The 18,214-nt window shown below is 48.3% G+C and overlaps 2 long non-coding RNA genes across 3 annotated transcripts in view; one reads left to right on the top strand and one right to left on the bottom strand.

Annotated features, from left to right (window-relative positions):
• Window positions 1–9,359, bottom strand: part of LOC146830220 (uncharacterized) — a 96,509-nt gene extending 87,150 nt beyond the window's left edge. Inside the window, exons 1-2 of one of the 2 annotated variants that reach the window (XR_014961387.1) lie at window positions 9,219–9,359; window positions 8,337–8,438 (exon numbers count right to left, since the gene is read on the bottom strand). This is a non-coding gene — a long non-coding RNA (uncharacterized LOC146830220). The remainder of the gene's footprint in view (window positions 1–8,336; window positions 8,439–9,218) is intronic. The other variant, XR_014961388.1, reaches the window with a different exon arrangement.
• The window catches only part of LOC146830218 (uncharacterized), a 105,416-nt gene continuing 96,396 nt past the window's right edge, over window positions 9,195–18,214 (top strand). Inside the window, exon 1 of the long non-coding RNA XR_014961389.1 lies at window positions 9,195–9,506. This is a non-coding gene — a long non-coding RNA (uncharacterized LOC146830218). The remainder of the gene's footprint in view (window positions 9,507–18,214) is intronic.

Raw genomic sequence — 18,214 nt, 5'->3', positions numbered from 1 at the left:
CAGGAGGAGGAGGAGGTGCCTGTGCGCTGCGCGCAGAATGATGCACTGTCTCCTCCGCCGCCGGGTCTGCGCGCCTCTCTAGGGTGCAGCTGACATCACAAGTGACGAGCAGTCAGAGGCACTGTGCGCACACTTGACCGGAGCTAAGTTGCGGGCAGCGATAATTTAATTATTCCTAGGCTAGGCCGCCGACGTATCCCCCCTGTCTGAAACCAAAAACAGGTGAGTTTTTCCGGCACCAATTAATGGTGGCACACACTGACAAGGTTGGCGGGTCGCACCTCGCGCAGTGGTGGTGGTGGTCTGGATTCAATTTAATTGATTGCTGCCTGTGTTGTGAGTGACTTGTGAGCAGGGCGGAGGGCGGAGGCAGTGCGGAGCGAGGTGGCGTCTTCTAAGAGCTGTGGGGGAAGGATGAATACATGTCTGGAGACTATAAGACGTGACTAACACCAGTGGACAATTTCAGATAAAAATGGCATTGCTGAGAAAAATTCCGGTCCCCTCATCCAGCTATGTTTCTCTTCACTAAACATGCAAAATGTAGGCAATGAACGTGACCTACGTGTGATTACATATCTATGGTAAAAGCCAACATGAGTACAATTCGGATTGTGGAATTTATGCGTAATTACAATGACCGTTAAAATGCAGTTATTTGTCTGCTATTTACTTCGATAGGCTGTGCTCAGATTTATATTTGACAATGAAGTGTTCCTAAACATTTTCGCACAATAACTCACGATCCACCATATTAGCAAAAAAGGCCACTTTATTAAGACAGGTGCCAAATTATAATTTTCTTTAAACACCATATGTCATTATCTGAATAAGCAAATCCCCACATTTTCCTTTTACATCCATAAAGCATAACCCCCAATGCAAACCCCAAGCAAAAACAACTAAAATGACTCCTGTTGATAGATCGCCCTCATTCTCATTTCCCGCCCCCGTGACTGCGTCCCCTACCTCCCCCGTTGGAGGATGGGCAATCCCGCTCAAGGCTGCTCACCCCCCCCCCCCCCCCATCACAAAACCCGCCACCCAGGAAAACCTGAAAGAGTTTTCCTGCCCCACCCAACAGAAACATGTTAAAATCTGGAAGATGCGCACCAAATACTCTCCTTCCAAATCTGAGCAATTCTGTCCCGTAACTCCAGCAAATAGAAAGCTTGCCCCATGGTAGCCAAATGTACCCCATCTTCCCTAAAAAGATGCCCTTCAGTGCTCGGTATATTGCTCGGTATATGAGAATGAGAGAGAATCTGTATTCCCAAACCCTCACAAAACAGTCTCATGGCTCTATTAAGCTTCCGTCGCGCTTTCTCTATAGCTGCGTGGCTTCGTGCTCCTTTCCAGTGCATCCTCGTTATGAACTCAGTCCAAACTATCGTGGTGCCTGTCCAAGTAGACTTGATGTGTGCTAAATCCTGCTTCATCAACTTTATTAGAGTCAGCCCAGATAAAGCAACTAGATCATTCTCCCCCAAATGAATAATAAGCAGGTTTGGCGGGCCCTTGTTGGAACACATCCTGGCCAGCAATGAAATTAACTCCCCCCAACGCATTCCCCCTTTACCCTTCCAAACCACTTCATGGCTATCACTTGCTAGTCCGAGCGATCTCCCACAAATCTGTTGCTCAGCATAAATAGCGGCCCACTTTATGAAGGAGTGTCCTACTATCCACGTTGTCTTTTTCAAATTTAAACGCCCCGAAGTCTTGCCTAGGCAGAAAAACAAATGTTAACAAAAGAAAACCATATACTGAAAATATCATTTCCTAACATATTTCTCGCAACATTTGGATTTCCATCTCCCAATCCGGCGTATATCAGCCCATGACCATCCCAATCTAGCCGCCTCTGTTGCAGCCCCACTACGGAACAAATGTGTTCCAAAAATTACAGGATTCTCACCCAAACGAATGAGCACTTTCCTCATCACCCTCAACAACTGTGCAACTGAAATCGGACTCCCTTGTGCATGGCAAAATATGGCCCCCGGAGAAAAAAAACTAGATGCCTTGAAAACCTCCCATTCCCTCACAGGACAGCATTGACCTACCCCACACCTGTTTAAGAGAAACCCATTTACCCCTACCGAGCTGATCCGTTTTAGATACCCTCAACCAAAGACGCAACCTGTGTTCTTCCAGAAAAACCTCCTCACTATGAATCCCAGCCCTGTGCCGCAAACCTAGCAGCTCGGATGCCCTGAACGCCCCAAAAAACAGCCAAACAAAACATAGCCTAAACAGGCCGCACTCAGACTCGTCATAACAGCAAAGTGGCAGCTGCCCCAGCATCCTTTGTAATAAATCAAACGTGACCGGCCGGCGTAACTGCTTGTTCCCAGCCTGTACCCTACTTAAACCTTTGAGAACTCTCTTCACCAGCACACCCCCTCCCAGGTCCCTCCCCCACCTCAAATGCCCGTAAAAAGAAATTCCTAGCCAATTTACCGGAAATGGTAATGTGGGAAAAACCTTTATCTATCAGGTGTAAAACAAAACCCAATAATTACTGCTCATCATCCATCCTTTCCCTACTTTCAGCACACGTGTTACCATAACAGAGGAACTCGCTCCATGCTTGCTGATAGCTCCGTCTCGTAGAGTCCGCTATAGATTGCTCTACCAAGTCGACAATTCTCAGTCCCCCCACTCCCAGACACTCAGTGGGACCCGAGTCTTGTGAAGTGCGGCCCCAGGAGCCAGCCTGCGAAATCTCTCCCACTGCAAACGAGACAGAGAGTCTGCTATACAATTGTTGACACCTGAAATATGTCGTGCCTTGAAAACAATGTTAAGCTGTAAACATTTCAACATGAAAGCACGCAACAAACGTAAAACTCTCAAATCCCTGGCCTTCTGGTGATTAATCAGCTCTACCACCGCTAGATTGTCAACATGAAACAACACTGAACGATTCTGGAACTCCTCACCCATACATACAAAGCCACCAGTAGAGGAAACAAGCATTTGCAATGCAATAGGTCTCGCATTAATTAAGTTTGAGCCATTGGCATTGCAAAATATTGCAACACCAATTGCAACAAAAGTCTATACATTGTAGGTCAAAAAAATGTGTATTTTTGTAGCAATGGTGGCATGCTGCGCTTTAGATGAATATGTGTAAAAGTAAAGTGCGCCATATTGCGATTGCTACAATAGTTAATTGTGGATGCGTTAACAATTGATGTGTGCACTGATGGCTGGTGGCGTGTGTGCCTGTAGAAATTGTGCACTGATGGCTGGTGGTGTGTGTGTCTGGTGGAAGTGTGCACTGCCGGCTGGTGGTGTGTGTGCCTGGTGGAAGCGTGCACTGACGGCTGGTGGTGTGTGTGCCTGGTGAAAGCATGCACTGACGGCTGGTGGTGTGTGTGCCTGGTGAAAGCGTGCACTGACGGCTGGTGGTGTGTGTGTGCTTGGTGAAAGCGTGCACGGACGTCCGGTGGTGTGTGTGTGCCTGGTGGAAGCGTGCACTGACGTTCGGTGGAATGTGCCTGGTGGAAGCGTGCACTGACTGATGGTGTCTGTGCCTGGTGAAAGTGTGCACTGACGGTGTAGTTGTGTGTGTGCGGTTGTGGGTGTGTGTGCGGTTGTGGGTGTATGTGCGGTTGTGGGTGTATGTGCGGTTGTGGGTGGGTGTGTGGTTGTGTGTGTGTGGTTGTGGGTGTGTGTGTGGTTGTGTGTGTTGTGCTTGTGTGTGGGCTTGTTTTTGTGTGGTTGGGTGTGCTTGTGTGTACGGTTGTGTCACGGTGCAGCGAAGGGGACAGAAGGAGAAAGGCACAGAATCACGGGGGCAGCGAAGGGGACAGAAGGAGAAAAAGGCACAGAATCACGGGGGCAGCGAAGGGGACAGGAGAAAACAAGTGCAGAATGGCACATATAGAGCCAGGGACCCTAGTCGAAGTCAGGCCAAGGAGATGCATCACTTCCAACAAATCTGAAAGGAACGATAAAATGTTTGACTCAGACCATTAATGTTTGCTTTTCCGCAGCTGGACAACTTAAATACAATCTTTTAAAGTATATGACGTCAGGCACTGTAATTGTTAAGTACGTCATATTTAATATACCCCAAAACATTACATATTCCAAGGCATGTGAGGTCATGCACATCCATGTATAGGTCTATCACATTAAATATACCGACATGGAATAAAAGAATTTCACGAAGAATGGAAGATCCTTAACATTAAATAATGTGCGTCTTATGTTATATTTACTTTAAAAACAATGACCCTGATTGAGGGACCCGATACCACAGTTAATACAAAGAACGTTTGAGCGTAGACCGTTGTACTGTGTTTTATCTCATGGTTCGTCTGTAGGCAATAGCCGTAAGACTGTAACCCTGCACTGTAAGCATGCACCCCACAGCGCTCTGAAGCAACCTCATTGTGGAATGCAGCGCTACAACAAGGACCCCAAATATCCATGGGTCAGACAAACCGAACAGTGACGTAGATCTATTTAAAAACATGAGCACGTGCGGGAATCACAATATTGCACTCATTTCACTTCTTGGTGTAAAGAAGGAGCTGCGTGACTCACTGACGCCCCACTGCCGAAATAAATGTGATATTTATTGCACGGTGCACTCGCACATATACTGTCCAGGTTACCAACCCACCTGCTTGTGGGTGTCTTACAGGCACACTTTACAGCATAGGACTATACATAAGAAACAGCCCTGGCCTGTACACTAATGTGCACACTGCACAGTTCTTTGCTGGAGGTATGTTGGCCAAAAGACTGCTATATGCGTTTTGCTGTAAAGAAACACTGCATATATATTGATTACTGTGATCATGCTCCCTTTAACAATGAACTGTTTCGGTAAAAAAAAAACGAGATGTGTAAAACTGAACTTGTAGCCTACGTAGGGTTTATGGAATGTATGCCATTTTTATGTGTGATATGGCTATCTTAAAATCAATAAAGAAATTTAAACAAAAATAAACAAAGTCACAATTCAAGGCAGCACACAATGTTCTAACCGCAAAGGATTTCCAGGAATATGAGTAATGAGATACAACTTTATCCCTCTCTCTTCCCTGAACAAAAAGGAAAGATTCTTCTGTTATTTCAATGGTAGGCGTGAATAGCCCATTTCGTACTGTTGTTTTACACATGCATTCTGGTACTTGTGGACCTGTGTTAACAATGGGAGGCAAATCCAATAACAATATTAATATTACGTACTGATACTGGACATAGTGCCCCTGAGATCTCTGCGCACACGAAAGCAGGTCCTCGCATGGTGCACACCCTTGGTTGTACACACTGAAAGGAGGAAGCACTGACTGCACTGCGATATGTGATTTTAAAGGACATTCTGGGTCACCACTACCATTATTTCTTAGTGCTGCAATGTGATTATATACAGCTCATCACAGCCACACAGGGCCATCTTTAGGACAGTGCGACAGGTGCGGCCGCACAGGGCGCTGACCTTGGGTGGGGAAAGGGGGGGGGCGCTGTGTTTAGCAGTAACTTATTACTGTAGACATGAGGGGCACTTTTGCCTGGAGGTAGTGAGAGAATCCGAGCAGGAGATCCTGGGTGTGGGGGCACTAAAAATGACTGTCGCATCGGGTGCCTACAACGCTAAAGCTGGCCCTCAGCCACACGCCGGATACGGAATACTTTAGGTGGCCCCTATAAGGCCTCAAGAATGCACAGAAAAACACATTGTGGCACAGTGGTTTGGGTGAGTTGCAGAGCTCCTTTCCTAATTTGCAGGTCAAGGGTTTCCATCTCTGCATTTTATCGTCTCGATATCGTTGACATGCAGGGGCTGCGCTTACACAAATGCACACACACACGTACATCAACGATCCAGATTTAGTGCCCTAAAACTTACCTAAAAGGAGCAGCGCTATGTCCCTCGCCGAGAAGCGCATTGTTGCAGTACGGAGACTGGGGCACGGGGCTTCCTTCTGTTTCGGTGCAGATCGAGCGATGGCTGTTGATCGGACCCAAGAGGCAACCGCTTCACCTAGTGGCCGGGGCGGGGCGGCTCATGCGCACCGGTGCCGGGCACGTCTGGCGAGTTTCCAGCCTTCGGTACGATCCCAGGAGATCAAAGTTGTGGAAACGATTTTAAATAATCCATATGTAAATCAACCATTAACGAGCGCTGCAAGCGCGGGATGTGAAAGCAACAATCACACGAGTTTACAAATTTCTAAAGGCACTGCAATTTAAAACAAGTTACACCGCAGCAACAAACAAAACAAGATCAACTAGGACGTGCGTGTTGACGAAAGTGAAACTGCATGCTGGCTTGCGAGGGAAGGGGGACAGGAGATGTGCACGCCGCGTGGCTGTAGGCGCGTACACCAACTCAAATCCGCCAAAAGCCTGCGCGTGCACATCTCCTGTCCCACTTCCGAGGCAAGTCAGCAACAATAGATCTCGCTTGCTCACAGCGCTTCGCGCTGCGTTCGCAGGCGAGACCTAAAAATTCTAGGAAGGCGATACTGCGCCCCTGCTGTAGCCAACGCTCTGGCCAGCTCTCTGCGCACCAACGACCCTCCCAAAATATGCCAAAACCAGTTGCTCCAGCCGCATCCGAGTAAACCTGTACCTGCCAAATCATATCTTCGTCTGCAAAAAACAAAGACACTCCATTGAATTCCGCCAAAAAAGTCAACCAAACTCTCAGATCCGCCCTAGTGGCTGCAGACAAACGTACTCTGTGGTGCGGCAGAAAAGCCCCAGACATAGCCAGCCCCAACCTTCTGCAGAAAGTTCTCCCGGCCCTCACCACCCTACATGCAAAATTTAGGTATCCCAAAAGCTTTTACACGTTCCTGAGCTCCAATTTGCGCTCTTCGACCACTGATGACAAAAATAGAGAAATCTCCTGCACGTTTGCCTCCAGTAACCGTGTCACCATATCCACTGTGTCAATTTCAATCCCCAAGAAACCCATGGTAGTGCTGGGAATTTGTTAGCAGCTGCTGTGTCCGGGTACTCCCTCAACCACTGTTCCAAAACTTCCAACCTAATTGGGGTAGGAGCCTTTTGATACAAACTGGAAAGCCTGCCCTCTACCCCGCTGTCCCCTTCCTTGATCGTTGGCCTGCAAAGCATTGTGTGAGGGGATGTTTGCCACCGCATTGTGAACACTCGTGTTTGTACCTGCAAAACTGTCTGCCACAAAACCCCTTGTTGAAGTTCCAACAGGCCCCAAAAATGACTGCCTGGCCCCTGCCACCAAACCCCGCCCCAGGTTGGACGGGACGAAATGGAAAGGGCCGATAAGCGACTGGTAACCCACTGGCCGTATGAGTGGTGGCAGGTGGCTGTGAAGACGCCATCCATTGCAACCACAGCTCGGAATCCACGTCTCCCCATGGCCTCTCAGGGGACACACTCAAACGAGCCCGAAATTCCTCATCGTATGACAACCAGGCATACCCTCCAAAATAGCTCTGAGCCTTCCGTATAATATCCATATACTTAAACAAGGCTACCGCTCTATCCTGGTACTTCTCACAATAAATACTGGCGTAAATAAGAAAAGCAGAGGTCCAATTTTCGATTGATTTGGGGACCCTAGGGCGCCTAGCCAATTCCAATTCTTCATCCTTAGACCCTTCTTTGGCCTGAATATCCCGATGCAACAACTTAAAAACATCCACAAATTCATGCCTCCAAATTCTGTTTTTGGTCCTGTCTGATAAATGTGAGCCCAAAGGCATACCGATCCCCATATAAGGCAATTGTTTGTGTATATTCTTGTCTTCCTCCACTGAATCCTTGCCGTCCTTATCCTTCTCCTTGACAGTTGTATCGTCAGCATTAGCGCTACCCTCAACTGTTGCAACACCCCGTACATTACCAGGGTGCACCGCCCCAGCATGAGCCTGAACCCTCAACCGTTCCTCCCCTACTCCAATGGACCTTGTTGCTTTCTGCGGGTTACCCTCTTGTTGCCAAACCGACGACCAAGCCGCCGTACCTGTTGGTAACGGAGCCGCTCTTTGCTGTATATCTTGACGCTCCTCTTGCAGCCGAAAAACAGTGGCATTTTCCCGCAGCTTTGCTTGGTCCGCTCGTGACGTCTGCAAAAAACTAAGCACACTGTGTTGCCCCGACACACCCCTCTTACCCTTCATTGATGGCACATACTGTTTCCTAATATCCCCACCAGCTCCCTCACGCAATTCCCCTTCTTCCAAATCATCACTGTCATTATCCAGTACCACTTCATCACCATTACCACCACACAATGCCCCACTTCCCCTTTGCATGTCCAGAAATCCCCTTCCACCAGGAAATCAAATTCCAATGAATATCCGGCTTGACAGATGAGGTACCTGCATTAGAAAGGAAATCCGCTCCAGATCCCTTTCCGCCCATATGACCCACAGCCGAAGCCGCGGCGTGCCCCAGCTGTAATGGGTGCCTGCCTGCCGACTCTGTTGGGAACAAAACTGGCAGTGTGTTACTCAAACCGCTCTGACTAATCACGTCCTAAACTCCTGATGCGCCCCCCGGGACCCCCAAAGCACCACCCCTCGCCTTGCCAGGTGTGCCACCACTGCTCACCCAGACCCACTGACCCACCTTGGGCTCCTGCGCCACTGTCCTGGATGGAGCACGCAAGTCTCCTCCTAGAGGTTCCTCTCCTATCAGTCGACTGCCATCATGCCTAGCTACCTGCTGGCCCCCAACCCCGGGTGACACTACTGGTCCTGCCACTTGAAGCTGCGCGGACCTAGCTGCCAACTGTACCTCCTCCGAACCACCCACTACCCTGGCGTGCCGCAAAAGTTCTCCCTCCCAGGGTGCTGTACCTGACAACAGGGGGCCCTGATACCAGCTAACCTCCCGTGAGGCACTGACCCCAACGACTCCCCCTGTGTAGACTCCACAGTCCAAGGTGGGGGGCAAGATACAGGCGTGGCAGGGCTAACAACATACTGCAGCCCATTCAAAGTAAACAACTGAGCTCTCCCCTGCAATATTAAACCAGCCGGCCGTGTGGCAGCTAAATGTGTCTGTTCTTGATAGTCTCCGTGGGAATTGAGTCCCTCTGTGCTCCTTGCACGCTTATTCTGCCTGCCACACAAAGCCCGGGGAGCTGCCCGACATGAAGCGCCTCTTCCCCGCCTCCCAGCTGAGCTCAGGGACCGCCCCCTCGTCTTTCCCCCTTTAGCGCGCCGCCCGCTGACAATGCTACGGGCAGCAGCACATACCTGGGGCGTTTCCAGAAGCTCTCCTCCGGACACCGGTGCCTCCAACACAGCAGCCCCGACCTCCATGGCCCCCTCCTGCCCTGCCGCTGAGCACACGCCGCCTTCTTCTCGTTGTGGCGACATACATGCTGCCACCGCCATCGCTACGCCTCCCGCAGCCTTCCTGGGCTCCAAACCTAACCACGCCTGCTCAGGGATGCCCGGCGTCAGCAAATCATGCCTGCCGGCCTAGCATAACACCTTGACGGCTGCGCGCACTTCCTCTTGTGACGCCATCTCCGCACGCAGGTACGGAGTCAGAAATGTGTCAAAAAGCAAACACTCAAACCCTTTCTCCCGGCTCCCTGCGACACACTGGTTTTCCCGCCCCACAGCACCACTAATTAAAACCTCGCCTCGCGCGCCTCCCGCCTTCCTAATCAACCCTGCACCGCACCTGGGTGGCCGCTCCAATGTGCGAAACCACCCAGGGGGCAACCGGCTCGCGCTCAGCGCCCCCTGGATCCCCCGAGGGCTTTAATTCTGGAAGTATGAAAACCAAGAGGAGCCCTATGCCTGTGCGGTCTTTGTATGCAGTGCAGTGTGCCATGTTCAAACAGATGAGGCTAGGACAGTGAAGGGGTGCGCCTGGGACAGTTCAGTAATTGCGCTATTCAGGGGGATCCTGGACCAGGGGCCATCAGGGGATTCACAGGTCAGGCAAGGATCTGCGCCCACTCCTGGGGAGGGAGGAAGGAATAATAAGAGCTCTTGTCACTACTTCCTTCACATAGACACCGGGAGTCGAACCGCTAGACCTAATGGGTATATGCACAGCTCTGTGTACATGCTGAGGCCTCTCGCCTGCTAGCGCCTTCTTCAGCCTTCAATGAGCTACCCATTCCTGAGCTGAGCGCACAACTCAGGCTGAGGGGCCCTCAGCCTGAGTTGTACGCTCAGCCTCTCACAGGACCGTCGCGGGTGCAGCGCAGGCAAGAAATCAAAATGTGTAATTATGATGATGAATCAGTCGTCATCATGATTACAGTTTTTGATTGGGCGCGCAAGGTGCGGGCGGCCCGCGATTAAAGTAGGAGAACTGACCTAAGCTAATGCAGGCTGGCTGGCTGCTGTGTTCGTTCTCCCACTTTAATCACGGCCTAGGCTACTGTGATTGCTGCCTCTCGGGGCTGCAGGGGGGGCTGCAGGGGGGCGAGGGGGGCGGCCACCGGAAGTAAATTACAGGCCCAATTAATCTTTTTTGCACATACCATCAGATTGAGGCCTAATCCGATGGTATGTGCAAACAAACCAGAGCAAACATTATTTGGGGCATGTGGAATCGTTGTAAATCATTCCAAGGAAAGAAGTGATATAGCTTGAATGTATGTAAGGGTGAGGCAGGGTCTGTGTGTTACTTAACTGCATAATTGGTTGAACGAGGTCAGACAGCAGCTGCTGTACGCATGCATTAAAGAGTTTAGGCAAGAGTTGCTTTGTTTTGCATCGTAGCACACCCATGACAACTTTCTCTGTAGCTGATGGTGTAATTGGAAACTGTGGCACACAGGCACACGGAACATTTATGTTTCTCCAGGGGTAATATCAAGTCAAGGAAGTAAGACGCTCACAGCAGTGACCAGAATTGAGTGAAATAAACCCTGGCTGCTCATCATTCCTCGCGCCTGCGCTGTACATGTTTGAACCCAGACAGAGCTGCATCAGCTCGCCACACTCAAGATGTCAATATATCGTGTTGCTGGATAGTGGGAACACCACACCAGTACAAAGCACCATACCTACGATATTATAAATTCCAATAAACTGTTGACTAGCAGGTAGCCCACTGTACGACCTGATTAATGAGTCATTATCACACTGTTGTTAACAGGCACAGGGGTCTCTGGGCGCTCACTGTCAATACAGATTTGGGTGGTAGTAAATATGTCAGAAGCCTAAGCAAGCCCAGGACAAGCATTGGCATAGCCAATAGGTCTCGCCTTTGGGACCTTATAAGTGTTTGGCTAGAGCTATTGGCTTAGCCAATGTATGTTGTAGAGCAACTAGTTGGAGCCAAAGAAACGGAAAACTGATAGGGTATAAAAATATAAGCTGGCTTTAACTGAATTGTACTCTAAATGTTGCCCTCTTGAAACAAAATTAGGACGAGAAGCTAAAATAAACAATGGAAAACAAACGAGAGGCAAGCAAGAACTAAACTCTGAGCAATAACCACTGTAGTTGCAGCATATAACCACCTAGAGGAAAGCCTACTTCCAAATATTGCATGAACATCTGGACTCCATCTGGTAGTATGTGGCCATAGAGTAGATACTGCAGCTCTCGCAGAGCAGCATCCTCGGGAGGATAAAGTTATTTTCGGAGCTGGAAAATGAAAGGATTTCAGACTTGTGCTGCAATATGAACAATGAAAATAGGCATTTGTGTCTGAAAGAAAGGTGCATCTGGGTTACTTGAGGGCACTAGGAAATAATAATGACATCATTAAACAACAACCAGAAGCTGGCTGAACAAAACGTGCACACATAGGCTAAATTGCTTGCCTCGGGTTTTAACCCTTACTGTCTGCAGGTTATCTGTATGCACCAAAAGCCTGTGTCACTGCCAGCAGGCTTGTTATCAGTTGGCAACTGTCTCTCGGTTTTGGTGTAGGGTAGGCCATGACAGAGTGGGGCCTTTCATGGCTTTAAATCACAGTTAGTGGGATGGGTGCAGCTTATTCAGTCACCACAGCAATAAAAGGACAAAGACCCATAAGTGCAGTGCAGGGACCGTTACGAGGACCTTGTTCAAGTAGAAACAGTGCTGTGAGGAAATGCTTGTGGCATGCAGCGCTTTATAAAAATGTGAAGAGACCCGTAATCCACCAGTTTTGCAAGCCCCACTCTTTCAAGCATGTTGTGGTAGGAGGGTGACTAAGGAAACGGCAAAACAATCTCTGTGTACTAAAATCACACTGAACAAAGAGTCCTTAAAAGACACCCAGAAGAGCGGAGCAGGTGCTTCGCTGCCCTATAGATAGGCAACACTATCACTTAGGCTAGGCTAGTATTACAAATGGTCTGTGTCAAATTGATACCTATATTGCGCTCCCTAATGCCTATTCCAAATATGGCCACAAATCTTGCTTTCAGTACACAAATACTACTCTAGGACCTCTGGATGTCACTGAAGAAACAAACCAGCAAGACCCTCACTGGTATGAAGAGAAATCGTATTGCTGCGGCTGCTATTGAAAATCCATTATCCATGAAAATAAGACATTACGGAAGTAAGGGAAAACACAGAGAGAGCAGTGTTGGGGGGGCGCATTCCGACGAGAGAGAGGAAGAGAGGGCTAGAAAAGAAAGAGTGTAAGAATAGGTGCACAAGAGAGGTGAGAAAGTATAAAGAGTAGGAGAATGCGTGAAGGAGGTGCAGAGAAGGGATGAGAGGGAGGGTGAGAGAAAGAGGAGAAGAGAGAAATGTGAACGCGGAGCAGAGCACAAGAGAAAATACAAAGAAGTGGATCGAGAGGGAAGGGTTACGAAAGGAAAGACAGAGAAATAAGCAGTTAGAATATCGATAAATGGGTCAGAGGGAGAAACCGGAAAAAGGCAAGGACAAAAGGGTCAGAGACAGAGAAGGGCCAGAGAGTGAAACAAAAAGCGAAAATCAAGGTGTAAGAGATGAAAGGAAGAAGAAAAGACAAATGCGGACAGAAAAGGGAACAGTGTGAGAGCAGAAAAAGAAAGGCAACGAAGTTAGACTGCCTTGGCGGCCTGTCCAAATTTCGAGCCAGGTGTTCGCCAAGGTCGCCACTGGAGTGGACAAAATTGGAGTGTAAAAACCTCGCCCTGCAGCGGGAGAGAGAGGCGGAGGGCTGAACTCGCGAGTGCTGCGTGCGCGCTGGAGAGAGCAGTCTGCTATTTTTCCAAGCACATACTCGTGCTTGTGGTGCACCGCTGCGCACTCCCGCAAGGCGTTTACCGCCACAAGCATGAGTATGTCCTTGGAAAAAGAGCTGCACGACAGCTAAAGGTCTCCTATGCAGTGCATGCGCACTGCGTAGGCGAGACCTAAAAAAAGGAGCGCACAGTAGGATGCTCACACATCGGGACACCATGGAGTCTGCAGCCTGGCATCTGATTGAGCCCAGTTTTCTGCTGAGCTCGGCTGACCGGCTTTCCCTCAATGCCAGGGATCCAGGAGCTATATTCGGTACAAAGATGGCTCCATTCGGAAGTACTGTCAAGGGAAAATTCTGTACTACATTAATGGTCATATACTGCCGTACCGTAATGACATGTTATTCAGTACGATGATACCCGTTTTGTTATAATACAATAAGATCTATATTATCTAGTTCAACTATTCCCTTATTCTGTAGTAAAAGAATTTTGCATTATGTGGAACAACGATGGCGCTTTGGTGTAGTGAGAGTAAAATTATAAGTAAATTAGTGGTATGTTCTGTAGTGAAATGATGGAAATCTCTCTCTGTCTCTCTCTCTCTCTCCTTCTCTCTCCTCCCTCTCTCCTTCTCTCTCTCTGTCTCTCTCCTCTCTCTCTCTCTCCTTCTCTCTCCTTTCTCTCCTCTCTCCCCTCTAACACCCTCTCCTTCCATCTTTCCCTCCTCTCTCTCTGTATCCCTCTCTCTTTCTCTATCCCTCTCTCACTCTCCCACTCTCTCTCGGTCTCTTTCTTTCTCGCGCCCCCTCTCTTTCGCCCTCCTTCTCCCTCCCTCCCAGTCTTTCTTTCTCTCGCCCCTCTCTCTCCCTTTCTCTCTTGCTCCCTCCCTCCCTCTCTCCTCTCTCTCCCCCTCGCTCTATCTCTATTTTTCTATGCCTCTCTCTCTCACTCCCTTACGCACTCTCTATTTATCCCTCTCAATCTCTCTCTCTATACCTATCCCTCTCACTCTCCCCCTCTCTCCCTCCCTCTATCCCCTCTCTCCCCATCTCTATCCCCATATCTCTCTTGGTTCCTCTCTCACTCTCTAGCCCTTTCTCTCTATCCTTTTCTCTCTATCCTCCCTCTCTCTCTTTTCTAGCCCTGTATTTCTCTCCCCCTCTCTCCCTCTCTCTCTCCCTCTCTCTCTCCCCCTCCCTCTCTATCTCTCGTCCTTCTCTCTATTGCTCCCCCTCACTCTTTCCATCCCTCTCCCCATCTTTCTCTCATTCCTCTATCTCTCATTCTCTTCCTCTTTTTCTCCCTTTCTCTTCTTCTGTCCCCCCCTCTCTCCTCCCCACATAAAAACATAGCCAGACCTATTGCCGCAGTCAGTGCTTGTTCATGCTCCCAGCGTTTCTATCCAATATTTTTTGTCATTGAATGTATTATGCAGACGTCTTCATTTGTTTTTCATGAGTGTTCAGACCTCTTGGCGGACCCGCCTGGGGGTTGGGGTAGAGGGGGCAGGGAGCCTCATCACTATTCAGAACATGTGTACCCAGAACAACTGATCTTGCACAAACTGCTTAAATTCAGAGGAATAATTGTAATCATTATTAAGAGTTATACTGCATGGGTGTGATGTTTCCATAGTTTCTGGCCTCTGTGCCCTAGGTGCTAGTTATCAGATGCTTATGTGTGACATTTCCACAGTTTCTGCCCTCAGTGCCTAGGTGCTTATGAGTGACGTTTCCGCAGCTTCTGGCCTCGGTGGCCTGTGTGGCATCACATCTCAGTGCTTAATGTGTGACAACGTGAGTGACAATTTATTGAAAATACAAAAAATAATATCAGAATGTAGTTTTTATGCTGTAAAGTTATGACGTTGAAACAGACTTAAAAAAAAAAATAAGCCAAAAACGCATAGCATTTTTTGTTGGTATTGGTACATATGACTGGGTGGGTAACCTGATGTTCTTTAAGGTCATCATCTACTATTTACTGTGCTTTGAAAGTTGATACAATTTGAATATGTAAATGAAAAATGTGCTGTAAAATTCACCATTTTGGTCTGTCGTTTTCCAAAATTTTCTTAGTGGGAGAACGCCCTCAAACCCCCCTAGTAGCGGTCAGGCTCGCTCGCTGCGCTCGCTCCCTACGTGCCGGACGGAGCCTGGTCTGGCAAAATTTGCCAGGGCTGCTTTCAGTTCCCAGTCCGGCCCGGTTGGAGGGGTTCACAGCTCTAAGTTTCCCAAAAGTTTTTTGGTCACCCTTCTCTAAGGCTTCAGCAATCGTTGCCCATTGGTCTTCCTCCCATTCTCTTTTGGCTTTCACTAAGAGAGTTTTGTAATCTCGCCTGGTCTTTATTATTTCGGGCCTTGAGCCCCTTTTAATTGCACTCAACAGGAGGGTCTTTTCTGTTTGACAGGCCTTGTCATTCCAGGACGGTGCTGACTTTCTGGGTGCTCCTCTCCTCTGTTCTTTCGTAAAACATGGTCTCAGTGTGTCCATGAGCTCACACTGTATGGGGACAAAGTTGATATTGTGGATATTCGTTGTGTCAATCTGAGAGAATTTGGACACAAACAGATCATAAATTGAAGAGAGTTTGTAATAGTCTACCACCAGTTCTGCCCACTTGACATTTCTCAGATTGTTGGAAGTTGTAATTAGCGTAGTTGATACAATCACCTCTAGTTTTACCTCTCTACATCTGGTCATTAGAAAGGATGCACTTAGGGCCTGATGGCTGCTGTCTGGGCTAGATATAACTTGCTAGTCCTGCAGTTCTGACCAGAGATCCTTATCCACTAGCATATAATCAATTCTGGATTTGCTAAAGCCTCTATTGAAGGTAAAACGAGGGGTGCAATCAGATTTGGCGCTGCCATTTGCTACTCTTAGGTCATAGTAAGTAATTAGATCAATAATTTGAGAGCCCACCTTTGACATTTTTGTTATTTTCTTACGTTCATGAGGGGGCCATTAATCTTCGTGTATATGCCCTGCAGATATTGGGAGGCAGGTATTAAAATCACCCCCTACAATTTTTTAAGATTTATGGCCAAACTGACCCAAAGATAGTCTAGCTTACTTACGATTGGAGAGTGAACATTTTGGGGTGTTGATCTGGTATATATATTTACTAAGATTATATGTGAGGGGCCTAGCCCAATGTTAATGTTAATTTGCAGGGGAAGTATATCTTTAGAAGTGGTTTGTAGGATTTTAGCCACTGGGAACAAATCCATTCTTAGCCATATTAGGAGGCCACCTGATGGATGCCTTGCCAGCGATGGAACTGCACTTCCGTTAAAAGCAACATAACCTGGGCAATGCACCAGCTTGGTGACCCGATTTTCTTGTAGCAATAATATGGTGAAAATCGATAAACGTTCCACACTCCGGGTCAGAGAGTTTGGGCTTACTGCCCGCAACATTCCATGATAAAAAGTTTGGGTATTCACCGTCCATTGGCCTTAAAGACCGTGTAATCAGCTTGGTGGATTCTTCCTGCAATGTTGTGTGCCCCCTTTGTCATTATCTTTAGCTAAGCCCCTATGCCTTGGCAACCCATCACTACCCCGCTTAGAGTGGGGTAGATGACTTTCGGCTGCAGTCATTCGAGGTGGTTGGATTGGGGTGCACGGTGCTGGGCAGTAGATAGTAAGTTAATCGATCTCTGACATGTTGGAGGTACTGGCACTAGCGATTTCCCTGGGGTTCACCTTCAATATGCTAGAGTGCCGATTATGGTGAGTGATGGAGGGTGTGACCGATGTATGATACGGGCGGGGTTCATTTTTAATTAAATATGCAGATCTGTATCTGGTCTAAAACTGAGTTCTAATGCAATTAGGTCTTTTGCTAGGGCTGGATCCCAAAACGTCCCACCTATGTAGTCCCTTTCAGGTGTCCCTGTTGGGAACCTCTAGTCTTGTTATGCCCTCTATTATAGTTGAACGTCATCCCCTTTTGTAGTGAATCCAATGAGTTACTTTGTTCACTAGACCCTCATATGTTTCTGTGTGGGGCCTCTGGAGCTTTGGAACATTGATCATGTAAAGCTCAAAACCTTGAGTGTTAAAGGGTCCTTTGTTGAGGTGACCTATACGGGATTTCTTTGTGAAGAGAGTATGTGGCTTATAGTTCCAAGGTGCTTTGGTAGGAATAGCAAGTTGAGCAGGCGTCAATTCCCTTGGGCGAACATGATCCTGTTTGTGTATATTGTCCTCATACATAGTGTTGTTCCTGGTTTGGCTTTGTGATTGGATGGTTAAGTTTGTATGATGAGCAACGGTGGGATTAGATGACCCATTAATGGGCCACTTGGAGGACTCATTTGGTGCAGAATTCTGGGGTCACTGTACCCACGTGGCCTTGATGCACCCTGTGCTGCTACAAATTAAGTCAATGTGTCCATTTCTTCGGACAACAGATTTGCCACCCTCTCCATTACCACCTTTAATGATTTAACTTTCTGCTTGAGATCGTTCAATTGGTCTGCCAAGTCAGAGTCCAGGTCAGTCGGGAACTCACCTGCCCCTGATGTGAGGGGGCACCTTCCTCTGGGTATCCAGGGGCAAGTATTTGTTCACAATCAACGTTGATGACATAATGGTCGCTACCATTGGTAGGAGGGTCTGCCACACTGGGCGTGGGTTGCAGCTGATGTTCAGTAGGTGGGCTTTAGCTAAGGGAAATGTTAGCTGAGCTTGAGGCTGCAGAAGTCCCAAAGTAGGAAGCTATGCTTTGAGGATTGGAGGATCTTTTCTCCAGGGGACTTTTTCTCTTGTTCTTGGGCTTTGGGCCAGACGGTCTGGGATGGGGAGCTATGAGATCCTCCACCTCCTCTATTATCTCCTCTACTTCAGATAAGGTGCAGTTTTCTGCCGCACGTCTCGGGATATTCCTTACACTCCCTGGGCCCATACTTTTGTTGGACGCTTTTCTTTTGCCCATGATGCCCATGCGAGGGAGGTAGCCGAGGGAAAAGGAGCCAGGAGGACTGCAGAATAAACCAAGTCACAATATGCGGTACTTACGGTTTCAAAGTGCCGCCAGCGTGAAACCAAGGTGGGGTGTCCCTGCCATGCCTCTGTCTGGCGCTGATGGGCGCAGCCG

This window comes from Triturus cristatus, chromosome 5_1 (genome assembly GCF_964204655.1).
Source record: "Triturus cristatus chromosome 5_1, aTriCri1.1, whole genome shotgun sequence".
NCBI lineage: Eukaryota > Metazoa > Chordata > Amphibia > Caudata > Salamandridae > Triturus > Triturus cristatus.
This window is presented reverse-complemented; position numbering and strand designations above follow the sequence as displayed.